The sequence below is a fragment of the Garra rufa genome, chromosome 20, assembly GCF_049309525.1.
Source record: "Garra rufa chromosome 20, GarRuf1.0, whole genome shotgun sequence".
NCBI classification, from domain to species: Eukaryota; Metazoa; Chordata; class Actinopteri; order Cypriniformes; family Cyprinidae; genus Garra; species Garra rufa.
In genome coordinates, this window is record NC_133380.1 from 18,034,977 (window position 1) to 18,045,421 (window position 10,445).

The following is a 10,445-nucleotide window of genomic DNA, read 5'->3' on the forward strand; positions in this document are numbered from 1 at the left end:
TAAATGCAAATCATCTTGCAAGAATGAATTTGGCTTTTTAGTTTTGTTTCTTTTGTTTCACTGCCAAAGGTCACATTTTTTTCAAACCACATCCCTTCTGCTTGCTGTGCATCTGAATATGAATTTCCTCTAAGATATCTAAAGATCTTTTCAATCTGCAATATTCAAGGATGTACGGTTGTGTATAACATGCAATGGCAGAAATGTGTCAGTTGGTCAGTGTTGTTGTTGTTGTTGTTATTAATTAAGTCTAAGGCAAACTATTAAAAATCAAAGACTAAAATTGTTAGATTACAACTTACATTAAATATGGACACATTAATTAAAATGAATATTTTCTAAAATTATCTACATTTTCAACAAATTTTTATTTTCGAATGAACTATTCCTCTTATAAAGAGTAAGTAATATAGAGAGATATGAGTTACTGTTCAGTAACTTGAAAAGTGTCACTGAATCAGAAATTAGAGTTAGACTAACTATTTTATAGTATTTGAGTGTTTTGTGTTTTTCTGTCAAAATCATAGATTAAAATTGTGGCATTTCTTCAGAGGAGGCAATGGAGGCAGTGCCTCCTCAAAATACTGGATGAGAAAAAAAATTTGCAGTACAAAAATAAAACAGTCGTTTTTCTAATGAAACACTGTCCAACAGTGACACCAGTAGGTTACAGTGGCAGTCTGAATCTCTCTCTCTCTCGTCTCCTCTGAGCCCACAGATTTTTTACAGACCCCCTAAAGCATGCGGTGAGTTTGGTGGGGGGTAATTGAGAATGAATGGTAGAGAGTCACATGAGAGGAGGCAATGCCTCCATCACGATATGATTGGATATAACTAGTTATGATCGACTGTGATTGTTTTATGCGATAAATCCCGCCTCGTGTTTGTGCATGTTCTGCATTCGCAAAATCAGTCTGAATGACAATATAATAGACTGAAGACTGATTTCAAAAAGTAAGTAAACAACTTACACACTTTGTTACGTCAAAGACTTAAAAGGGCCTGAAAACATGATCCGTGGGAGTTTTTAGTGAATAATCAGCTTGGTGAAATTTAAAGTAAATCTACATGTCTGTGACCAATATTTACCGATCTTTGACGATCTATAATCCAAAAAAATTGTTAAAAGTTAACTAATAAAAAGAATATCTTAACAAAGTTCACAAATAAAATAAGTTGTTACTGCCTTGAGTTATTCTTTTGGAATAAATGTAAAGTTCTTAAAAACACTAACTGTAGCTTTGGCTTTAATTAATAGAATTTTGATTCCACTGTTAATGCAAAAATGTGGTCACATGCTGGCAAAATAAGTCAGAATGAGCAATTTTTCAAAAATGAGTTCAATTTATTTTCAAAATGTTGGAATAGGCTAAAAAAAATCAAGTTTAGGTTTTCTGAAGAGACCAAAGCGAAATTACCAAGCAACATTATATATTTGCCTCCAATTCTTTTCTTATCAATAACTGCTATATTACTAATCAAAATATAGCTATTTTATATTATCTTTGTTATTAAAAATAAGAACAAAGATGCAAATAAACAGTAGTTTAATCAAGAGAAACGAGTGATTCCATCTTTTCTTTTAATGTATGATTAACATTGAGATAGATCTATATTAAGATCTACTGCAATGCATGGATCTAATATAATGTTGCACATCAGATTTTTTTCCCAACCATTAACCAAATATTCATGTAAGACATAAACATAATGTAAGATTATGTTTGTGTGAATCTCGTCAAGACATATTTTGCAATTATGTACTTTATAGGTAGATTGCGAACTCTCAGAGAGGCACGTGTTTGTCAGTCAGCTCAATCATTTTGTTTTCATGAGTGAGCAGAAAAAATTTACTTCTTTTAGAACAGAAAAAATGTACTCCTCTTAGAAAAGCATTGGGGATCACTAGAAGAGGGCTTAATTAACTTATTTTTGTGAAAACTGCAAATTCAAAAAAAAAAAAAAAAAATGTTTTTATAAAAATACCAAAACTTCACTTTATTTGCCTGTAGCTCAAAATTAGAATGTACACATTCCAACTCATTTTGCAGGCACTGGTCACAAATTTATTCACAAGAATTTATTTTGGGGTTTTTTAAGTGTAAGTACTGTTTAACCAAGAAAATGTGACTGGACATGAATTTTTCTTTTGATTAAAAAAAAACAACAAAACAAAACAAAAAAAAAACTCATAACTAACGCTAATGAACAATATGCCATCAGAACATTATTTTGGGAAGGTAATGTTCCCCAAAATCAGCCACTGATTATCATTCATTTAAATTCCTCTCTAATTTAAAACAATCAAAAACACAAGGTGTGATACAAGTCTGAATAAATAACTAGTGAAGCATAAGCCTCTTAAAAATAAACAAGGTCATAGCTTGTTACATGCATTTAGGAACGAGATTAGCCCTCGTATAATTTCGATTCCAACATATCAGCCTTGTGTCATACAGGACGCCTCCACAAGTGACACTGTAACCTTGAGCTCAGGAATGAGTGTGAGAGAAAAAAAAAAAAGATAAAGATGCAATTGGAGCTGGGGATTAAGGTTTTCTGCTGAGCGGAACGAGGCCTGGGAAGCGAACTGAAGTATACAAATTACAAGCGTGCACCTTCAAAACAGGAATACATCTTTTGAAGCAAGGAACAGCTAAAACATCTTGTCTGGAGCAAAAAAGGGCTTGCATAACGTCAAAATAATCTTCATGCTCTTTTCTCTGGCAAATGGTCATGCTGTTCTGTTCATTTACTAGATATCTGCACTGCATCACTGCTCCCTTAGGTGAACATGCTGAAGTCATTTATCATGCTATCCAAAGAAAGACCATACAATAAATGTGCACTTAATAGTTTCCACGAAAGCCCTGGCAAGCTTTTTGAACTGCCACATATGATTTGAACTTTACAACCAACATTTGTCATGTTTTAGCAACACAGCCGTGGTTATTTATGGTGCGAGCCAATCGGTAGCTGACTCACCCATCATGCAACACTGGCGCGTTAATACTTTGTAATTAAACAGCCAACACGCTTTTTGCAGACCTAGCAAAAAAGGGCTGAAGATGGGATCGTTCCAGTTCATGTTTTCTGAACCAATTTCATGCACAATTTGCTCTGTGCTGGATGAGAGCAGTGTGTGAGCGTGCCACTGAATAGCTGGCCTGTCTTTCTGACACAGAAGAAGATCCAGTCTGCTTTAGAATGCCATTTAATTCCATAATGGTGCTCTCAACGGACTGCAGATCTGATGGGGTGGAGAAAATACCTTTGGATCATGGAAAATAAGACACTTTATATTTCGTTTTAAATGTATGGTCCTAGGCCTTTACAGCTTGTGCCTCAGATACTCTGCTTAAAAACATCTGTTTGGTTTTTATTATCATGTCTATCATGCTGAATTTATGCATTTTAAAGCCATATCCGTTTAAACTTCTTATACAGGATCTTCTGAGCACACACATATCTGAAGCACGCGCACAGAAAGAGGATGTTACATGGCATGTGAGTACTAAACTAGGGTGACCATATTTTAGTTTATAAAAATAGAGGACGTGGAACGGGGGGTGGAGGGGTCCTAGTTTTGGTATCAAAATATCTATTTCACAGTCACCGTTATGCAGATCATAAACATAGCTAAAAAAGCTTCTTATCACAGTGGCCATCCTTCACAAATCTAATATCTACCACAGGTTTATCACAGGTACAATGCAAAATGTTTCAACACAAGCATTTCAGTCAAAAGTAATTTATGCAATATTTCAAATCATCCTGCCGCAACAGTTTTAAATCAGCCCAATTCCACGGAAAAAATGCGGATTTGGCAACCCTACATCCAACACAAGTTGCAACCAAAGCCATTTAAATACTCCGCATATTGATAGCGCGAAAATTATATTCAATATTAGAATGTTTGCGGAAGCGGGATTAGGAAAACAGTTCAGTGCAAGGCTTTAATACAAAAACGCACACAATGAATGCCGACTATAGAAAGCAAAGGCCGAATCCCCAACATTTTTGGGCGATTTAGGAATCCACGCCGGACTCATTTTTTTCCAAAAAGAGGACATGTCTGTGGAAAAGAGGACGTATGGTCACCCTAACTAAACTAAACTTCTCTTTCATGTCTTATTGCGCTTAAACTGTCTAATACACACAAGTTTATGTTAAAAAAACACACGAGTTACAAAAACAGTCGTTTACATCTGTGAAGATAAACAGCTGGGAAAGAAATTGCATGTTTAGATATGTGTGGCAGCAGCGTAATATACCATAAATAAATCAATAAATCCACTGCTCTCTTGTCTCTCTCTGGGACTCTAAATAGTGTTCTGAGCTCGTCTGTGCAGCCAATGACAGAACAGTTAGCGTGCTTTTATTGTATTACGTGCATTTGCTCATACTTTACCATGGTGTTAGAACTGGTACACCGTTGTCGCTTGTTGAAACAAAATGGTGGCGCCGTGGGTGGAAACATGCAGATTAAGAGGCGAAATATTATAATAAGATCCCCTTAACATTGTGACAAGGAGAGAGAAATCTGAGCAGTTAATTTTTTACATGCTTGCAGAGAAAGTCTTACTAAAACAAAGTTACTGGGTTGTCTTTTTTCACATTTTCTGAGTTGGTAGATGCACCGGGGACCTGATTACAGCACTTCAACAAGGAAAAAGTCAGATTTAAATGATATGTCCCCTTTAACAAGCAGCACTTACACTGCAGTGTAAAGTAAAATGTTTTCACTTGCTCTTGTGGTGTGATCATAAATATACATGTAAGTGTATGTGCTTTTCAGCTGCCTGTCCTGCTTGAGTGTGTAAAGGAGAGGGAGGGTGTGCAGTTGGCCTCTGTGCTCCTCTGACGATGAGGTTAAATCTTCTCTTCTCCCTCCTCTCCTGTTTAGCAGCTGCAGCAACACAGTAGGGGAGCCCACAGGCAATCTGCTCCAAACACACCCTAAAATCTCAGCACTACGTATTATCCAACACACACACACTGGGCCATGAAATGAGCTTCCTCCACAGAGCCCACCCTTAATTTACTGCCTGTTTTATTTATTTATCTCCTAAAGCAGAACAACTAAAGGGCGTCTATTTCCTATAATGCTACACTGAAATCTGAGCAACTGCAGAATGAACTCTTTTGAGACTCACACTGAATGCGCGGTGGTCAGATCATTTCCGAAAGTCAGTTTTAGATTATCTAACCACAACAGCATGAAGATATATGCTAAAATGTACTTATGCACACATATGCACAGGCACACTGTGAAGGTTAGAGTGATTCAAAGGGCAAACAAACTTGCATCATTTAAAATACGCAGGGACGGGGGAATAGAGGAAGACAAACCTACAATTAGCAGAGTTGAGCACAGTTGCCAAGTCATTCCCCTTGAAATCCCCCTTTAATCTATCACGAGGGGTGGGTTGTCGTTGAGAGGTGTTGTCATGACAGGTAATGAATTACCAACCCTCCCTGTTTAAAAAAGACCTCACCTTGCAATGTGTTCATGGTTAGCAGCATGTGGGGATGATTTGGACAACAGAAAGAGGCCAAATGCAGATATCAGTCAGGTCACAGATCTCCAGTTTCACACATTTTTTTCTGCTGTCCACTACTGCAGAGGATTAAAATGCAGCCGATGTTCACATATAAAGCTCTATTATATGTTACCAGAGATTTGTATGGAAGCCCATTTCTGCCACTGAATAAACCATTTTTTAAAAATGGTTATTGCAACTTTTTCTCTCACAATTCTGACTTTTTTTTTCTCAGAATTACCTGATACAAACTCGCAATTCTGACTTTTTTCTCAGAATTGTGAGATATAAACTCACAATTGCGAGTTAAGTTCAGAATTGCGTGCTATAAACTCGCAATTGTGAGTTACAATTGCGAGATATGGTCTGTATATAATTCTATATAATAATATATAATTCTGGCTTTTTTTCTCAGAATTGCATGCTATACACTTACAATTGCGAGAAATAAAGTCAGAATTCTGACATAAAAACTTGCAATTCTGACTTTTTTATTGCAATTTTGACTTTTTTCAGAATTGTGAGATATAAACTTGCAATTGCAAGTTATAAAGTCCAATTTTGAGGAAAAAAAGACGCTCAGAACTGTGAGTTGATATCTCACAATTCTGACCTAATTCGCAAAAAACCCGCAGTTCTGAGAAAATAAATAAATTTGTCTCTCAATTCTGACTTTATAACTTTGCAATTGTGAGTTTATATCATGTAATTCTGACTTAATTTCTGCGAGTTTGTAGCTCAATTGCAAGAAAAAGTCAGAACTGGGGGACATAAATTCGCAATAGTGAGTTATAATGTCAGAATTGCGAGACAGAGTCACAATTCTGGCTTTTTTACCTCAGAATTGCATGATGTAAACTTACAATTGCGAGAAATCTAGTCAGAATTCTGACATAAAAACTTGCAATTCTGACTTTTTTATTGCAATTTTGACTTTTTTCAGAATTGTGAGATATAAACTTGCAATTGCAAGTTATAAAGTCCAATTTTGAGGAAAAAAGACGCTCAGAACTGTGAGTTGATATCTCACAATTCTGACCTAATTCGCAAAAAACCCGCAGTTCTGAGAAAATAAATAAATTTGTCTCTCAATTCTGACTTTATAACTCGCAATTGTGAGTTTATATCATGCAATTCTGACTTAATTTCTGCGAGTTTGTAGCTCAATTGCAAGAAAAAGTCAGAACTGGGGGACATAAATTAGTAACTCAATAGTGAGTTATAACGTCAGAGTCTGGCTTTTTTCCTCAGAATTGCATGATGTAAACTTACAATTGCGAGAAATCTAGTCAGAATTCCGAGATAAAAACTTGCAATTCTGACATTTTTCTTGCAAAAGAGATTTTATATCTCGCAATTCTGAAAAAAGGTCAGAATTGTGAGATAAATGTCACAATTACCTTTTTTTTTTTAATTCAATGGCAGAAATGGGCTTCAATAGATCTGGGGAAAATTAAAATTCTGTTATCATTTACTCAGTTACTCACCCGATTTCTTTTTGAATGAAAGAATGCTGATAAGCAAACAGTTTAAGGTAGCCACTGACTTCCACAGTATTTTCCCCCCAATACTATGGAAGTCAATGGCTACCAGCAACTATTTGGCTACCAACAGTCTTCAAAATATATATGTTCAACAGAAGTAAGAAACTCATTCAGATTTGGAACAACTTGAGGGTAAAAAATTATAGAATTTCATTTTCGAAATGAACATTTCCAATTACATACAATAAAAAATATACAATAAAAGCTAATGAAACCCATTTCTGGTTTGAAACAATATGAGGGTGAATAAATTACAGATTTAAAAAAATGTTGGTGATCTATCACTTTAGCACTTATTGCCCTGCTTTAAAGTCCACTAGGAAACACAATTGACCAAACAACATTGATTTGTCTGATTGGGTGTAGAAGACAGCTTTAATCACACCACACTTAGGACTGGTCGGCTAGATCGATTCAGATTTTCCAATTACTTTTAATTAGTTCCCTTCAATCCTTTAGTAAAAGATATCTCACTCCAAAACAGTAAATCCTGAAGAAAGGATTAAAAAAGACAGTTATTCAAGAAACGGGTTGACATTCAGGGAATGAAAAAAATGAAATCTCTACAGTGATTCAGGTGCAATTCATGTTGTGATTTTAAGCTGTTTAACGTCAGCATTGGTGCAGCACACTCTTGACAGTGTTTGGCTGGATTCTGCACGATAATCCATTTTCACAGTCACGCTTCACTGTGTCAGGGAAGCATTTGGTGTGGCATTATAAATATGCACTCAATCCCTCCCTTTTCGAACTGCTTATGCTTCTCACTAATGGAAAACCACTCCATGCAGGTGAAGGGACCCAATGAGCACACAGAGAGACTGAGAAATTAGAGAAAAAGTGAAAATGACAGAGTTTGTTCACAAATAGGCCTCGTCGTAATGACAACAGCATCCTCTAAAGGTCAGAATGGTTACTTCAGTACACTCCGTTTATATTTCCTCATTGGAATGATATGGCTGCCAGTGAAGAACATACTTCTACAATGATGACAATACAAACAAAGACTGTACTGTTTATGTATAGTACATATATAATGCTTAAGATCTTGGATGCTTTCACAATTATTAGCAGTTTGACCCAAACTTGATTGAGCTTAGCATATAACACACCCTGCACCATCTGTACTGCAGACATGAATCATAGCACAAATTGTATGTTGTGTTGATAAGATCAGACTAATTTCGCCTACCATATAAATATAAGCGAAGGCAAAAAACTGTAGTTTTTTGTAGTTAACTAAAGAAGGGTTTTAATGCCATAGAGACTTGGAATTAGGCTCTTCTGAATTAAAGCAATGGTTCACCCAAAAATCTAAATTTTGTCATTCATTTTTACCCTCATGCCGTTGCATTTTAAAACCCGACAAGTTACGGTAATTCAAAACGTTTGAGGAAATCATTTAATATGAGTACTATAAAATCATCTACATTGAGTTAAATTAACTTAATTCAATGTAGATGAGTTTATAGTACTCATATTTATTGGTTTTAAAACTTAACTGGTTTAAGGCAATCGGTTTCCTCAAACGGTTTGAGTTACCATAACTTGTCGGGTTTTACAAATCTGTAATACCTTCATTCATCTTCGGAACACAAATGAAGAAATTTTTGATGAAATCCGACAGCTTTCTGACCCTGCATAGACAGCAACGCAAATGACACATTAAAGACCCAGAAAGATAGTAAGGACATTGTTAAAATAGTCCATGTGACATCAGTTGTGTGTGCAAAAAAAAAAAAAAAAACTACTTTATTCAACATTTCTTCTCTTTCATGTCTCTTCGACTAAAAATATTCTCGTAGATTCATAACATTATGGTTGAACCACTGATGTCACATTGATTAATTTACTACCTTTCTGGGCCTTGATCATAGTTGCATTGCTGTCTATGCAGGGTCAGCTCTTGGATTTCATAAAAAATATCTTAATTCGTGTTCAGAAGATGAACAAACGTATTATGGGTTTGGAATGACATGAGAGTGAGAAATTAATGTCAGAATTTCATTTTTGGCTGAACTAACCCTTTAAGACCTGTGCACACCAAAGACAATAACCATAACTATAACTATAAAGTTTTAATAATTGTTCTTAGTAATGCACCAAAATTTATTCTGACTAACATTTTGGTAATTAAATTTGGTTTAATTGAACTCCTTGTTTCATTTGGCCCTCCAAAACAATTTCAGCTAACCGACAGTTGTTTTTTTGCCAGTTTCAGACAGATATGGTTACTGAAATTTTGGTGCATCATTATTTTAATTCTAATTCTAAATAGCAAAGTCCAAGCCACAACTATAAAGATAACAACACAGAGAAACAATATTGTTGAAACCACTTTCAAAATCCAGCTGATGCATAATAAAAAATACAGAAGGCCAATCAGAATCCATCTTTAAAGCGCTTGAGCATTCACATTAGAAGATGACGTTATTGCAGCACGAGCTAAGAATAAATAGAACATCATTGTCTACTGGTGCAAATGCTACTATCTATAGTTATCATTATAATTACCATTCTTGGTTTGAACAGGCTTTTAGGCCAGTAAGCAACTACCAAGAACACTCTAGAAACCACCACAGGCACAGAAAACACCATGCATCTTATGTTTGAACACAGCTTATGAACAAAAGCCTTTGTTTCACAGACTCCATTTCCAAATAGAAAATATGTTCAAATCCTTAGACCCAGAGTGTGTGGGTTTTAAATCAAAATATAGGACTAGTTTTACAGTTAAATTATGGCCACGGGCCAATGCTTTCATATACTGTATAGTTTTCAGGCTGTTCAATGTATATTATATTTCTTAATTAAGCCTAGAGAAACAAGATCGATTAAGGTTCAAGGGACCCAACATGATTTCTAAGACAGCAGCTTGGAGGCAATAATTAAATAAAACAATCATTAAACACAGCCTCATTAACGCAGAGTTGTGACTCTTTATATCATAATAATGAGAGTGTCCTTGAGCAAGTCATATTACAATATAGCAACAATGTTTGTCCATCACCTGCACTGAGGGCACAGGAACCCTCATCAGCATTTACATAGGTAACGTCAAAGGTTAATGCGAAGCTGCTCAACTAATTAACTAACAGTTTGACTTCTCTACCTCGCCTTTGTTCGGCTACAGACAGTCCTCCTCTCACCTCGTGCCAAGGTAATTTTGCCTGCCACGCAACTATTGAATGCGTAAATGGGTTCTCTTATGTGGAACAGATTGCTCGGTCTTGGAAATGAAGGCGCCATATTTGGCGATAATGGACATGGGTTTTGAGTTATCTCCAGATATTTCTTTTTATGTTATCATAATTGCTAAGCGCCACCAGGGGAGGCATGGTACCTTTGCAGAACCTTG